General features: G+C 37.6%; 1 protein-coding gene across 2 annotated transcripts in view; it reads left to right on the top strand.

Moving 5' to 3' along the window:
• The first annotated feature begins 1242 nt into the window (after window positions 1-1242).
• The window catches only part of LOC110463986, a 30998-nt gene continuing 14591 nt past the window's right edge, over window positions 1243-17649 (top strand). The window contains exon 1 of one of the 2 annotated variants that reach the window (XM_021518965.1): window positions 1243-1410. The gene's annotated coding sequence lies outside the window, so the exon portion shown is untranslated. Of the gene's footprint in view, window positions 1411-15289; window positions 15413-17649 lie in introns of those variants that run through there. The other variant, XM_021518964.1, reaches the window with a different exon arrangement.

Below are 17649 nucleotides of genomic sequence, written 5' to 3'. Positions count from 1 at the left end.
CAGTTTCCATAGATTACGGAAGTTACCGAACTAAATATATAGCACGTGACCGAGGATATTGGATTTTAATTAGATATATTTAGTTATGATTTATGTTCGGTTAAGTTCAGTACAATGATACATGTACAAGTAATGGGTATGATTTCATGACATAGCCAGTTTCTGGTCTAGGACCAGAGCGTATTGTTTTGCCTTGGGAAACAAATCTGTTTTCGGGGAAGCAGAAAGTTGCTATATCTGCCAAGTTCATACCTTAACTGCATACCAGTCCTAGTTAATATGTTTAATAGTTAGCAACGAAATGGCTCGGTTTACATTTTGCTTGTTTTTATTCAGGCCGCGAACATAGCGAACAAAATATCGTATATTGGCGTTAATACCTATGTTATAACAATAGACTTATATGTATCTGTTAATGTTCAAAATTCACACCAATATACACGTATCTAAACACTGTAATATCGCTATAGATTGAAACGATCTCATATAAGGACGCACGTGTCAAAAACACTAGACAAAGGCACGGTAAGGGAGCGATGTTATCGCCCAATACGTGAAGATTGCCAAATTGGCGGCCAATTCAATGAGCTGTCATGCTCGTTATTAACAATGTATAATGTCGAATTCGCAGGTTTATTAATCAACATCTTATCTGGCTATAATTACTGTGTATTGTGGCGATATTCCACTCATAAACCTAGCTATTCAAAGGACCTGCGTACAACGTAAAGGTCAAACAAAATCCCTGTTAGTCTCCTCTCGCCAAAATCAACAGGCACACATATGAACAAGTGTTGAGAGGTAAAGAGGAAATACATACGGTCAATTTAGTAAAAATAATATTTAAATAATAATTCCAACATACTTTTAATTTGTATAGAATATCACAGTTGCAATTTAAATTCGTGTACACTTTAAATTGAAACTTTCTAGTAATATAACAACAGCTCAGATTTAAGATTACTTACAATTTAAATCCCGTTTTAAATGGCATAGTTTACGTCTTAAGATTGAGTGATATAATCTTATTGTCCAATACAGTTCCATTGTTTGCTGATTTGAGGGTTAATGCAGTAAAGGTACACCATGTTAGACTTAGCGTCCCTTTAACACTCTAGTGTGTCCACATATTAAATGTCAACACATCGTGGCAGTGGAGAGAGGTTAATAACGAATTCACATGGGACATGAACCTTGAAATTGTCATTACCGACTTGACACCCCTGGACGGGTACCAGAGTCTTCTTACCCGAGTAATACACATGGGAAACACCGTTAATACTGAGACATAAATTACAGAACACACATTAAGATATCAGTGTAAATGTTTCATGCAAACATGTGTTAAATCCGGGTATATGGAATACTAAAGTCAACGTTATTTAAACTTGGATGTACCAGTTAATACAGGTATGTATTTATCATTTTTCTATAAGAGTTTTGCCATGATGAACATGAGCTCAGTAAATGAGCTATATGATTTACATTTGTATAACATATCATAACTTTCGCATATCTAAACTTTCGGGCTAAACCATTTGCACACCATTATGATGAAGGGCTTAGCCCGAAAACTTGGATCGAGAGAGATCGTTGGATTGTTGCATAGTGAGAGATCAAACGGATCTCTGATAGTGAAAATAACACTTTTCATTGAAAGAACAACCTGTGTTGCCTTTAATAACGCATTGTTTTGAACCCAAACTATATCACGAGCAGATTATTTTAATGTTTTTCGTTAAATACCATGCATATGTGACTCAAACTGCATGCATTTCAATGTTTTCACGAATACGATTATATGTTTCAACCTTTCGTCGTAATTAAACGATTGAGAGAGTTATCATGCAAATTAATCCAATCCACGTCGATGCTTATTTGATCAGCTAACTTTATGATACACTAGATTAAAATTCCATTGCGTTGCTATCTCCTTAACCGTATGGTACAATAAAGCTGCTTCCAATAATGATTATAACATATTTAATATTTCGATGACGTCACAAATCATTTTTCAAAAAATATTTACGCAAATTAAGTTATATAAATAATTTTCATTATCTAATATATTGAAAAAATTAACTGAGGCAGACCAGTGTTTAATCCCGTGCTGTCGGCAGCAGACACATACATCAAACTATACCTTATTTCTATTGTTACGTTGACACATGGGTATGCTACAGTATGCAAAGTGACGATTGCGTATACTTAACGACATTTATAAAACCAATATCTGACCGAGGGATAGGTGCAAATTTGGACTTTGGCTATCACCGATAAGTTATTGCATGTATATGCTTCAAGGTTTTGCCGTCATAATATGACACGAAATTAAGGTCAGCGTTGTGGCTAATCCGATATATCGGTATGAAGGAGTAAGAAGGGATAAAACAGATAGGTTGCCTTATTTTCACAAAACAATAAAATATAATTTTGAATCTTTCTTAATAATTTTGATGGATTGCAACACTAATCTGTTATACTATTACTATACTAGAACTGACACAAGAAAAACTACAGTTGCACATAGATGATAAGTAGGTCACGGTGAGACTTTTCCATAATTGTGTAAAGATAGATAAATAAAAAAAAAATACCTATTTCTTTAGAAAACCGAATCTTATTTAATGATACTCTTTTATTGATAACTTAATCTAGAGAAAAGGATTGTCTTGAACAAAATTAATCCACGAAAATCAACCCCTTTAAAAACGTATGCCATGTTGAAGTATATATTTGATGACGTTACCTCGTCCTGAAATTTATTTTCAGTGAATTATCTTCCCAAAAGGATTTCAAAATACGTATTCAGTAAGTTTTCTATTCAACCGTACAAAACGTTTTGCTATTTTTTAACCATGTTTAAGTCCAGTTGGAAGAGTATATAGAAAATAACACTGTGCCGGAACAGAAAGACGGCACAAGGCTTCAAACTCGACACGGAAAGCCAAATCAAGAACAAAAGAGATATCAAAACAAAATAATTTGCATCATTAACACATAATACGAGCGAAGATCCAGATGATTCGAAAGGATAAGCGTTTAGTCGCCTGTCCTAATATCTCGTGTCTGGGAATGTAGGTCACGAGATATCTAAGGCGTAGTAAACAAGCCTGTTATCATAGGAGAACCTGAAATGTCACAGTTAGAAAACATGTCATGGCGAGAGACATGGAATAGAAAATGAGATAAAAGTTATAGTTAACAGTTCTGAGCATATATGTGGTGAATCGCCTTGTTACGAGATGTATCGCCTTGTTACGAGATATATCGCCTTGTTACGAGATGTATCGCCTTGTTACGAGATGTATCGCCTAGTTACGAGATGTATCGCCTTGTTACGAGATCTATCGCCTTGTTACGAGATCTATCGGTAGAGTGGGATGACAAACCGATTAAACGTATTATTGATGATTTTTTTGGACGATTTGTCGATAATTCTTTTCATAATGTATTCCAAGATTAAATGCAATCAACCATCAGATACGTGCTATGGTCTAAAGTACTGATTTATAAACCGATTGGACACAGATAGATTAGTCACTGAATGCTGTCGTTGGTGACTTAGCTATGTGTAACCATTGGAAATATTTTAGTAGTTGTTTTTAGACCGGATTTATTTACATTTGGCATTATATTATTGAATTGGGACAATTGTTGAGAATAACGAAGATGCAGTTGTAAATAAACAAAAACTTAATAACATCGTATATAAAAGTAGTATCGTTGGCGTTTTTGTTGATCTAAACCCCTAATCATCTAATAACACTATAGACACATCCGTTAATATAAGGTCCAATCATAGCTGCTGTAACACAATATTATGTGCCTTTACTTTATAGTATTTGATTTTATTCATATTGATCATACATCTGGACTTTCATTTAGACATTATGGTATATTTGTTTCGTATATTATCCTATCGACGTGACAACAAAATAATGTCATATACGACGATAATAAAAAAGTCAAGTGGAAGTATGTGTCAGACAGAAATTGGGAGTAAATCAGTTTTGTTTCCCGTGATGTTTCTAAAGTTTGGCCCAATGGTAGAACCCTGTGACTAGCTAGAGGTTCATACTACCCTCGGTACTTGTATTAGCCGGTATGAACCTCTGACCTTCTCTGTTAGGTGGGCGTCAACCCCTTAACAAACAAAAACAGTAAATATCAAACCCGTATCTTACTGACATTTAGCGCATCCGAGATATTTCTAGAAAACAAATTAGGAAAACTGAAACGAATGATGACCACGTATTTCATTTCCTACTACGACTGTTCGAAGCAGTCAGCGGAGTGATAAGGATCCTATTTGTGGTATAGACCTCGTAAGGTTGCTTGTCTTTTTCTCCTGTGGGATTCTCTGATATACTTAATTCAATTCTCTGTAACGGAAAAATGACCTCTTAAGTAGCGGTTTCAAATACGAAAAACAAACTTAACGATGTTTTGCTGCATATGAATATAGAGTCATTCTAATGAGAAAGTACAAGACTTGTGTATGGTTAATACTTAAACACTAACTGGTTGTCTGGATGTAATTATTGTTGATAATTATATCAACAATAATTACATCCAGACAACCAGGTATTTTTTATATTTTTTAAGACGTATTCCTACAAAAACCATTTGCCCTGCCTCAAAATACATTTCAGGAGGCCATTTTGTTTGTTTACATATTCCTACACCTGAAACAGGCAGTTGTAATTATAGTCGAGCAGTTGTAATTATAGTCGAGCAGTTGTAATTATAGCAAATGTAAATATAATTGAATGACATTGTCTGTATGTTTCTAGTGTTTAAAATCCACGTAAATAAAGGAATATCTGAAACTCTAAACAACCACTGAAAATCATGCAGTGTTGCTCATTTTCAGCTTACAAAATGTACTAAACTAACTGTATTGTTTTAGATGCAATCAAATATGTGTGTATATTATATGTTTGTCTGTTAAGATACAGGATACAACGATTAATCAACAGCTTTATAATGTAGCGTGGTACTGTGTTTATTACCAAATCTTAAAGGTGCAATCAAGTGTGTGTGTATTACGTTAAGAAAGATGATACAGCCAAATGGAGCTTTACACGGACATGAAACACAGATAGTTCAGTCAAAGAAGGAAAAAGACAAGCCCCTTAAACAAATTTAGGGACTGCGGTGGCCAAGTGGTTAAGGCGTCTGACATTCTGCTACCACTAGCACTCCACCATTGGGTCGCGGGTTCGAGATCTACGTGGGGCAGTCGCCAAGTACTGGCCGTTGGTCGGTGGTTTTTCTTCGGGAACTGCGGCTTTCCTCCATCATCAAAACCTGGTATGTCCTTAAAAGACATAGCTGTTGATAGTACGTAAAAACACAAACAAACCGAACCAAATTGAATAAATGTTTGACACCAGGCGGGATGTACGGAACAAAACGGTTAAGTGTCATCTTTGGAGGCGCCGGCCCGAGGTGCTGGTTTTATCGGGAGAAACTCTCTAAGCTTGTAGTGCAGAAGCCACCGAGTCCTTCAGGTCCTTCTGTTTATAAGCTAGGATATGGGCCAAATAAGGAGGTACTTTAGTAAGCCAGACTATTCTTCTACCAGGCCGCCAGAAAACCGAAGTAGCGTAATGGCCTTAACGACTGACGATGCCGAGTAGGTTATAGTGAGTCCTTTTCCGGAAAAAAACATTCTGCGTTTTACGACAAAAAAACACATCCTGCATTAAAATGGCTGTGCCTGGAATACAGTAATCTCTTGTACAATGCATTAAATGTTTACTTCCGCCAAAAGGTCAGTCCTTAGGAGGACCATTCGATGATGAAGACTCTGAATGACGGTTGTACCCTTGCAAAACGTTCTTAGTACCATGCTATGTCTGACCTACACTCCAAACTCTCCAGTGCGTCGTAACACAGGTTCAAAACTTACAGCGGATATATATGATGGACTAGTCGAAAGAGACATCACGAGGACTAGTACCCCGCCGCGGCTCATCTGGCAAAGTAGGTCTAGATTTTGGCTTGTCAGCAAAATACCTGCCCATTGGAGAAAAGGAAAGAAGAGTATGTCTTGTTCACAGTAGTTCTGGAAGCCATGTATTTGCACATAACAAGCGACTAGATGGTTCAATTTCAATTTCAACCTAATTTATTGACAAAAAAAGTCAACAGAATTGGACATCAGGCATTGCCTATATGAGTCCTCTCCTTACAGCTACATCCGGTGGTGAAGATACACAAAGGGGAAGTAACTCCTCCAAAGCAGATTATGTAATAGTTATGTGTAAAGATAGTTACCCTTATAATTAAGGACTAGCAATATTTACCTTAGCTATAGCTACACTTTTATATATGGGACAAAGAAGTAATTCCAACAGTATGGTCAAGTTTAGGTTGTCAAATTTTCGGAGTGATCCGCTCCCTTTTCAAGACACAGTGAAACAGAACAGTTACATGTACATATACATCATATTACAAGAAGATAGAATTGATATATTTTAATTGAAAATATAGCTATTATATAAAACCAATAGTCCCCTCGGCTAAAAACAGCCGAAGGCAGCAGTTAAGCTAAGAGCATCGCGGACAAGGAACGCTGATGTAGAGGACCTATTCTTGCGCAAGATGCACTATCATATAAAGGGAGTCAACGAGAGATATCAAAAACGTGGAACATGTGCATGTGGAAATCTGGCCCGGTAAATGTGAAAATCTCCAATTTGCTACGGAATGTCTCAGTAGTCGCCTCTCAATACTGCGATGGATCTAACAGTCGCAGCAGGGGGTCCACACTTAGTCGCCTCTTTGGTTTGCAGGAATATGCATGTGCCTTTTTTGGTTTGCAGGAATTATGCAAGTAATTATCAAATAAGTGAGTGCAGGAGGAATAAGTAGATGAAATGGCTAAGATACTGTATAAATCTGCAAAATTAATCTGACAACGGCTGTTGGTATGAAGCAGCAGGCAGGCGAGATAGCAGACCAACTGTGCAGTAATGCATTATTAGGTCAAATGCCCCCTGGAAGGAAAACGAGCGGATGGCAACCGCCTATCGTTTGTGAACCATCTAGTATGGCCCTAATCCGAATTATTCTGACGTTTAATCGACTTTTTTCATATCAGTCTGTCGTCGATTAACGTCAGAACTCCGGCCCTCTATAATATGCGGGAAATATGCGACCCGCGCCCGGAGCGCACTTCAAACTGATATTTTAGAAACAAATCGTCACTTTCCCACACATGTCGCACATGGATCGAAAGATCTATTCTTTATGCACTAGGTGGCATCAATAACATGTTTCAAAGATCATTACGAAAAGTATTTTCCAACGTTTTCTATACCAACCCATGTTTTTATTGGAAATTATGCCATGAGCAATGTCACATGACTTGACGAGATCTTACGTTACCGAAGGTATTTCCCAACGTTATTACGTAGGCCGGCAAAATTTTAGTCACGTGGTATTAAAAAGGCGGGGCTATCAAAAAACTAGAGTAAAACAGAGTTAGTTTGAAAAAATATGTTTTTAGTGATTGTATTGGTTGTTTGAGGCATGTTATGTATGTTCATCTTGTGCATAAAGAATAGATCGTTCGATCCATGTGCGACATGTGTGTGAAAGTGACGATTTGTTTCTAAAATATCAGTTTGAAGTGCGCTCCGGGCGCGGGTCGCATATTCCCCGCCTATTATAGAGGGCCGGAGTTCTGACGTTAATCGACGACAGACCGATATGAAAATAAGTTGATAAAACGTCAGAATAATTCGGACTAGTATGGCCCGTGAACCATCTGTATTACTTCTTTGACCCATACACTTTTATATATATATATATCATGGAAATATTCAAAACATATATACTTGGTAGATTTGGCTTTATCTCCCCAAAATATACGGGCCATACTAAATTGTTCACAGGCTTAGAACCCTACGCTTTCCCCTAAGCAGTTCCGTCCTTATATGTCAATAGCTGTTGGGAGAACGTTCGACCTTAAACACAGTTTTGTTTAGTCTTTGTGAGAGATAACGTACAACTGTAGTGTCCAGTATTGTACGTGGTATTTGAATACTCCTAAGCACCTACATTTCAGGAGATTTTTAAATTACTGTAAAAAGCAAGTTCAATGTTTCTTTGAACAATAACTGCCGATACACATGAAAGCATCCACAAAACGTCGGTGATTTACAGTAATTTTATCAAGGAAATATTTAGATGTTGATAAAAGTAGACAAGGCTTCTAAATTATCATATCAAACATTGTTCACATTATCACTCTCTAACTCGAATACACAGTCGGTGTTGGTTGTACCTGTTTAGCATATCTTGTCAATGTGTAATGTAAACATCAGTTTGAATTTGAGGACCTGAATTGACTTTTAAAGGGCGAATATCAATAAGTATCATAAGCAGATCCATTATTGCAGTGACGCACTTGAGTTAAAGTGGTTGAAGATACTATAACACAGGTATTCGAAATTATACGGGTCCGTAAAAAAACTGTGATTCGGTATTAATTAGTTTTTCTAAATTGAACGATAATTTGTCTTTGTCGGAAAATAAGGAATACAAATTTAATTTGTCTCTGTCAGGAACAAAAAAACAGCAAATTATATTTTATTGACGATATGTTTATTCTTTCAGTTTAAAACTGGTTTAATAGTAACACATCCAGTGTCTTTAGGCTGTCGAGACTGTCATTACACTCAAAGAGGAAATTTTAAAGATATTTGAAAGTAATCGTTTTAATGACACAATTGTAATTAAAGAAAAGACATCATCATTACGAGCTCGGAGGTGCGAAAGATATGGGCGGTGATTATACAGCCTCAAGATACTCCTTTCAATGGATTTCCTTTTAAGATATTGACTGAAATTAGCTTCTGATAGTGTTTTTACTGCCATCGTTATTGAGGTATGAGCTGCTACAATAAAAGTCTAGGCATACGTACACTATTTCAAGGCTACATGTTTAGCGCGCGCTGGTAGGAACATCAGTGGTTCTTAATTATTTCCATATCTACGAGCACGATTAAATGTCCCCAAAGAGTAATTATATGTAGCAGTAAAACTTGGATTACAAGGTTGACTGAAGTTAAGACGCTGTAACTTTGTTTTCCATTATGTGTGTTGATCGTATTACAACTTAATCACTCTAGACTGTTTTATCTGTATAACCTATAAAGAGAGTTAATGAGCAGCTTTAAACCCAATTGGTAGGTTACTCTTTTTGGAACTAAAACAGATATCAATACCAGACGTATATACGGTTATAATTAAAACCTGGATAATTTAACAAGCTTTTAGAAAATGGTGATTATTTCAAATCATGCGATAATGTATATAAATAGTTAAAATAAAAAGAATATTGTAATTGGGAAGTTCTCACTAATCATATAAAATCGAGAAAAACATCCCATACAATTATACCGAACCAATTCCATATATCAAAACTCATTCCATGTTTGTACTTCATTTAACATCAGCAGGCTAAAATTTCTTCCTTCTTTGATCACTGTGATGTCAATATAGTAGCACGGTTCCTATTTATATGAGTTTTCTGGCTCATTTGCTCCCTAGCTTCTTAGCAACCTTCCCATCCTTCTTGCTCCCTAGCTACTAAGCAACCTTCCTATCCTTCTTGGTCCCTAGCTACTTAGCAACCTTCTTATCCTTCTTGCTCCCTAGCAACTTAGCAACATTGTTATCCTTCTTGGTCCTTAGCTACTTAGCAACCTTCTTATCCTTCTTGCTTCCTAGCTACTTAGCAACCTTCCAATCCTTCTTGGTCCCTAGCTGCTTAGCAACATTCTTATCCTTCCTGGTCCCTAGCTACTTAGCAACCTTCTAATCCTTCTTGGTCCCTAGCTACTTAACAACCTTCCTATCCCTCCTGGTCCCTAGCTACTTAGCAATCTTCCTATCCTTCCTGGTCCCTAGCTACTTAACAACCTTCATATCCTTCTTGGTCCCTAGCTACTTAGCAACCTTCCTATCCTTCCTTGTCCCTAGCTACTTAGCAAACTTCATATCCTTCTTGGTCCCTAGCTACTTAGCGACCTTCCTGTCCTTCTTGCTCCCTAGCTACTTAGCAACCTTCAAATCCTTCTAGCTCCCTAGCTACTTAGCAACCTACATATTCTCCTTGCTCCCTAGCTACCGAGCAATTTTCATATCCTTCTTGCTCCCTAGCTACTTAGCACCTTCCTATCCATCTTGCTCCCTAGCTACTTAGCAACATTCCTATCCTTCTTGCTCCCTAGCTATTAAGCAACATTCTTATCCTTCTTGCTCCCTTGGTACCGAGCAATCTTCCTATCCTTATTGCTCCCTAGCTACTTAGCAACGTTCCTTACCTTCTTGCTCCCTAGCTACTTAGCAACCTTCCTACCCTTCTTGCTTTCTAGTTACTTAGCAACCTTCCCATCCTTCTTGCTCCCTAGCTACTTAGCAACATTCCTACCCTTCTTGCTACCTAGCTACCTTGCAACCTTCCTATCCTTCTTGCTCCCTAGCTACCTAGCAATCTCATTATCATTCTTGCTACCTAGCTACTTAGCAACAATCCGATTCTTCTGGTTCGCTTGCTACCTATTAACCTTCCTATAAGTTAAATTCTCAAGCTACTTAGCAACCTACCTGTCATTCTTGCTCACTAGCTACTTAGCAACATTCCTATCATTCTTGCTCCTTAGCTACTTAGCAACCTACCTATCCTTCTTGCCTCCTAGCTACTTAGCAACATTCCTTTCATTCTGGTTCCCTTGCTACCTATCAACCTATCTATCATTCAAGCTCCCAATCTACCAAGCAACCTTCCTATCTTTCTGGTCATTAGCTACCTTGCAACCTTCCAATCCCTCTGGCTCGTTAGCTACGCAGCAACCATCCGATCTTGCTAACCCCTTGCTACCTAGCAACCTAGCAACCTTACTATCCTTCTGGCTCCCTATTTATCTAGCAACCTTCAGATCCTTCTGGCTCTAAACCTACCTGGCAACCTCCCTTTCCTTCTGGCTACCTAGCTACTCAGCAATCATCCGATCCTTCTGGTTCCCTTGATATCTATCTATGGCAGGGTTCAATTGTACATTGGTTTAAGGTCGCCTTCTACATTGGAGCTAGAAGGAATTTCCCGTTAGCTCAGTGGTAGAGCGTCCGACTAGGAACCTGGAGATCGAGGGTTCGATCCCCGATAGATGCACACTATTCTCTTTCTTATTACAAATGGTGTCCGTGACCCCCTCTGTAGTGACAGGGAGTTATAACCTGAGTTGTGGTGTTCGAGGACGAACACATTTAAAAAGGGCGGATTTGTATGGCAGGGTTCAATTGTACATAGGTTTAAGGTCGCCTTCTAGCTTCGAGCTAGAGGGAATTTCCCTTTAGCTCAGTGGTAGAGCGTTCGACTAGGAACCTGGAAATCGAGGGTTCGATCCCGGCGGGAGTACACTATTTTCTTTCCTGTTACATATCAACATTCCTATAATTCAAGCTCCCTAGTTATCGAGTAATCTTACGATCCTTCTTGTTCCCTTGCTACCTAGTAATAATCCGATCCTTCTGGCTCCAGACCTACCTAGCAACCTCCCTTTCCTTCTGGCGACCTAGCTACCTAGCAATCTTTCGATCATGCTAGCTCCTAGCTACTTAGCAACATCCTAATCCGTCTGGCTCCCTAACTATCTAGCAACCTTCCGATTCCTCTGACCCCCTAGCTACCTAGTAACCCTCCTATCCTTCCGGCTCCTTAGATACCTAGCAAGCTTCCGATCCTTCTGACTCCCTATCTACCTAGTAACCTACCTATCCTTCCGGCTCCCTAGTAACCTAGCAACCCTAGCTACCTAGCAATCTTCCGATCCTTCTGGCTCCCTAGCAACCTTCAGTTCCTTCTGACCCCCTTGCTACCTAGAAACTTCCCTAACCTTCTGGCTCCCTAGCTACATAGCAATCTTCCGATTCCTCAGACCCCTAGCTACCTATCAAATTTCCTATCCTTCTGACTCCCTAGCTTCCTAGCAATCTTCCGATTCTTCTGGCTCTCTAGCTACCTAGCAACCTACCTATCCTTCTGGCTCCCTAGTTACCTAGCAACCTCCCTTTCCTTCCTTCCAAGTCACGTTTCGATCCTTCTGGCTCCTTAGCTACCTAACAACCTTCAATTAATTCCAGCTTCTCTTGTTTTATTTCTCGTTATAATATACTCTCATTTTTCTAAAACTAAACAGATATTCCGCGAAGAAATGTATCTCTGTGCTCTCAGCTGGAACAGTGAAATTGATATCTTCTATGATGTACCTTCCTGTATGTCCTGCTTACACCATTTTGTTGTGCTTTCTCTTTGTGTACAAACTGTTCCACTTCCATGTTACAGTCACGTACATGTATATATGATGATCATTATAAACACGTTCACACACTTTAAATACATCCCATCTTACCCGCAACGTCCACCCGCCAAATCACATCTTTGATGCAAATGTCACTCTGTATATGAACCCTTCTGTTTCAACAGTTGTTTCGACAATTTGGATTTCCAACTTTTTGACCCTTAAATAACCGATGCGTACTAGAAGGGCGATACAGGTGTATGATGCAGTGTTATTAATTTTTGGCATCTATTACCGAATGTGTAAGGTGCAGACACCTGTGTCTGTGTGTTATATTCATCCTTCCTAAGTTTTGCCCGGTGGGTTTACAGAGATACATGTCCTGTGGATATGTGTGAGAAGTACAACGGTAGATTATTACTCGTTAATGAACGAAAAGTTGTGGTTACAACATATATTTGAGAAATTTTAGAATCTGCTAATTGGTCAGTATAGAGTCTGGGTGAAAAACCCTGTGTCATTGTACCAGTCACTTTAATTACACGTACAACTAACGATGTAACTATATACTCTCTCCCGGGGCGGATCGACAGGTCGACGTGAGATGATTGAATTCTGTCGACATCAGTTAATCATGACAACGTGAACCTAATATGTTAAATAATACGGCTCAAATGTTCAAAGCGTGACCTCATGTAGCCTTACGACAATTCAACGCAAAACTTTAAACCGGTGTATTTTGCAATATGTTGAGATTCAAAACTAGATGTTCATTTAAAAGAATTCAAACTTATAATCTCCAGATATAATAGGCAAAATTATATGTAAACATTCATGCATTTCTCGGAAATACAATTTTTGACCATTTTCGTTAGCGACTCGTTAAGTTGTCCATGCTTTCAACGATCGGGCCAAGGTTTATTATAAATAATTAAAAACTGTGGATAAGATTCCAAACATCTGATATTTGAACGTAATTATTAATCAGGTTTTCGTGTGTTATTCGATATAAAAGAACATCCTACTTTAAAAATATTGCCACACATTGTTAAAATGAAAGTAGATCGTCACCTGGTTCTGTTTCCCATTCGTTCTGTATAATTTAACACGGTGTCACTGTAGTACAGTAGTTGTTTGAATGAAAGGGGTGGGTAACATATACTGACAATTGTATAGCGGAATTTTCTATTATTATTTATTTAATCGATCAAATGAAAAAACAGTACAGTGTATGAAATTACACGTGCATTGTTTGGTTAGTGTTGGTATAACCTTTTCTCAGATTTGTTCAGAGGTGTTTATTTTTTAATAATCATTTTTCAAAATTTAACCATACAAAACTGTCGGATGTAAAATTACCTGTGAACTTGTGAATGCCGTATTGTCTTACCCCGGATAGGTGATACGATCAAGGTGTATACTCTATCCATGCTGATGTCACCGCGATAGACAGGGCCGTTTGAACGTACTGCTGGGTTTAAATATACATACAGGCAAGTTTTCAATAAATATCATATTCAGTACACAAACATACACATGAATTATTGAGTATATACGAAGCACTTGAGCCGTAGTTCCAGGGAGAAATATTTTTTTGCTTAATCAAAATTTATGAACAATTCGAATATACATGTCATATATGTATACAGTAAATAGCCGTTACTAAAACATGTATCAATTATCACTAATTTGGCACATTTGCAATTTTTGAAGTGCTGATGAGTCATATTTCTTACCATAGACATTTACTAGCCAGGTTCAATTAATGGCCACACACGTGTATATAATTTTTCTATCAAGTGGGACTAAGGCGGTCTCACACAATAGCTGTGATATTTCACAAATACACACCACAATCAAACATATATACATGTTCAGTTTGTGTGTGTGTGTGTCGTTATATTGACTCCAGATTTCGTAAACGAGTATTTGTATATAATTGTAGCAACATCTAGACAAGGTCAATAAAAGGAGAAATGTCTGGAGTCCACATTCGAGATAATATAAGGTAAACCAACTTTGAATACATATTTTAGAAATATTTTTGGATGTTCGTAATGTACTATAAAATAATTACAGATCTGGTACCTTAATTCACTTCTGACAAGCCTATACTTGATTTTACTTTATGTAGCGAGTTAGCAAGAATCTGATTTTACAGTGTACCTACATCTGACTCAATGATATCTGAAGTTACGACCATCACGACAACTCTACTGACACCTAACTTTACCGACACATGTCTTTACCGACATCTGACTTTACCGACACATGTCTTTACTTGCATATGAGTTAGGGACCTCCCGTAATACCCAATAAGATTGTATGTTTCAATACACTTGTTTCTCTGTCTTCGACTCTGGCACTACCGATTGTCTAACTTCACCGACAACGGTCTTTATCGACAGCTGACTTAACCAACATCTGAATTTACGGCTGTCGGTACTTTACCGGTATCCGAAATTATCTACACTAATGCGACCAACCGAATTATGTCTTTGATGACGTTTGACTTTTTATGACACATGATTTATCCGACGCCTGGCGTTACCGGCCCCTGATCTTGACTTAATCCGAACTTCACTTTACTGGCAAGGATTTCCTGAAATACCTGATAAGATTGTGTGTTTCCAAAAGATAGATGTTCCCCTGTCTTTAAACCTGACATTACCGACACACTGCCTTATCCGGCCAAATTATTCTGTCCCTTTTGATAGTCTGTACGAGGATTGTAGTACAAATGCAGCTTCTTACGAAAGTCAAGGTAATGTAACGCATTCATTTAACCACACAAACAACGTATACAAGAAATCAATTATTCAGTAAATCAATCAACCCATGTCGTTTGCGGTTCAATAGGTTAAGAAAACTCGGTAAATAATTTCATACTTGAGTAATTTACGGAGGTCCCTACAGACTATGAACGCGTGCACACATATATGTAGACCTTGCACTGAAGCACACACAGTTTAGATAAATATTGCTGATACATTCTTTGTGGTAAACAATCAACATGATGATAACAGTGATGCACAGACACTCAGAGGGCATTCCCTGGTTCTACAGGCTTGTGGAATCATCATTTCATACAGGTATTGACTTTAACTCTCGGCTTCAGGAGTATATTCTGCTGACGTCATAGCGAGCATGTTTGATTTCATATTAATTAGAAGGAACTCGATCGTAGACATAGTCTGTTTATATCTGTATCATCCACGACAACTAGTACTGCTTGTTTTCTAAACCCTTAAGAAATATTAATCATAAAAATTGAAATATAATGAAATTTGAATTTCGAGAGTGTAGTAAAACCAGTTACTGATATGATATTTATTTATTCTTTAAGATATTATTCAAATGCGAAAAAAATGGAAACTTGTAATTGCTATTTTTTTTCCAGATTTTTCATTTTATAAGGAATGTATGATATTAAACTGTATGTGTACATGTGCCTCGGTGATAATTCAGCCAAGCAGAGATATTAGTCATGTTACACTACTACAGTATAAACAAACACAGGTATACGTGTATCACTACAGCAAAGCATCCAATGTTGGCATCCTCAGTTAAAGTAGTAACCAATATGAATCGTATTGGAGGAACTTATAGGGGATTTTGTGGGTGTTACTATTATGGATTGTGTTGGAGTAACCAAGATGGGTTTAGAGGGAGTAAACAGAATAGACTTGCGTGAGAGTAAACAAAATAGACTTGTGTGGGAGTAAACAGAATTGACTTGCGTGAGAGTAAACAAAATAGACTTGTGTGGGAGTAAACAAAATAGACTTGTGTGAGCGTAAACGAAATAGACTTGTGTGGGAGTAAACAAAATAGACTTGTGTGAGCGTAAACAAAATGGACTTGTGTGAGTGTAAACAAAATAGCCTTGTGTGGGAGAAATCATAACAGAGTTGTGCGGGAGTAAACATAATAGAATTGTGTGGGAGTAACAACATAGACTTGTGTGGGAGTAAACATAATAGACTTGTGTGAGCGTAAACAAAAAAAACTTGTGTGGGAGAAAACATAACAGAGTTGTGCGGGAGTAACAAACGAGACGTGTGTGGGAGTAAACAAAATAGACTTGTGCGGGAGTAAACATAATAGAATTGTGTGGGAGTAAACAAAATAGTCTTGTGCGGGAGTAAACATAATAGAGTTGTGCGGGAGTAAACATAATAGAATTGTGTGGAAGTAACAACATAGACTTGTGTGGGAGTAAACATAATAGAATTGAGTGGGAGTAAACATAATAGAATTGTGTGGGAGTAAACATAATAGAATTGTGTGGGAGTAACAACATAGACTTGTGTGGGAGTAAACATAATAGACTTGTGTGGGAGTAAACATAATAGAATTGTGTGGGAGTAAACATAATAGAGTTGTGCGGGAATAAACATAATAGAATCGTGTGGGAGTAACAACATAGACTTGTGTGGGAGTAAACAAAAAAGAATTGTGCGGGAGTAAACATAATAGAATTGTGCGGGAGTAAACATAATAGAAATGTGTGGGAGTAAACATAATAGAGTTGTGCGGGAGTAAACATAATAGAATTGTGTGGGAGTAAACATAATAGAATTGTGTGGGAGTAAACAAAAAAGAATTGTGCGGGAGTAAACATAATAGAAGTGTGTGGGAGTAAACATAATATAATTTTGCGGGAGTAAACATAATAGAATTATGTGGGGGTAAACATAATAGAGTTGTGCGGGAGTAAACATAACAGAATTATGTGGGAGTAAACATAATAGAGTTGTGTGGGAGTAAACATAATAGAATTGTGTGGGAGTAAACAAAATAGTCTTGTGTGGGAGTAAACATAACAGAATTATGTGGGAGTAAACATAATAGAATTGTGTGGGAGTAAACATAATAGAATTGTGTGGGAGTAACAACATAGACTTGTGTGGGAGTAAACATAATAGACTTGTGTGGGAGTAAACATAATAGAATTGTGTGGGAGTAAACATAATAGAGTTGTGCGGGAATAAACATAATAGAATCGTGTGGGAGTAAACATAATAGAGTTGTGCCGGAGGAAACAACATAGACTTGTGTGGGAGTAAACAAAAAAGAATTGTGCGGAAGTAAACATAATAGAAGTGTGTGGGAGTAAACATAATAGAATTGTGCGGGAGTAAACATAATAGAATTATGTGGGAGTAAACATAATAGAGTTGTGCCGGAGGAAACATAATAGAATTGTGTGGGAGTAAACATAATAGAATTGTGTGGGAGTAAACAAAAAAGAATTGTGCGGGAGTAAACATAATAGAAGTGTGTGGGAGTAAACATAATATAATTGTGCGGGAGTAAACATAATAGA

Source organism: Mizuhopecten yessoensis, unplaced genomic scaffold, assembly GCF_002113885.1.
Source record: "Mizuhopecten yessoensis strain PY_sf001 unplaced genomic scaffold, ASM211388v2 scaffold10949, whole genome shotgun sequence".
NCBI lineage: Eukaryota > Metazoa > Mollusca > Bivalvia > Pectinida > Pectinidae > Mizuhopecten > Mizuhopecten yessoensis.
This window is presented reverse-complemented; position numbering and strand designations above follow the sequence as displayed.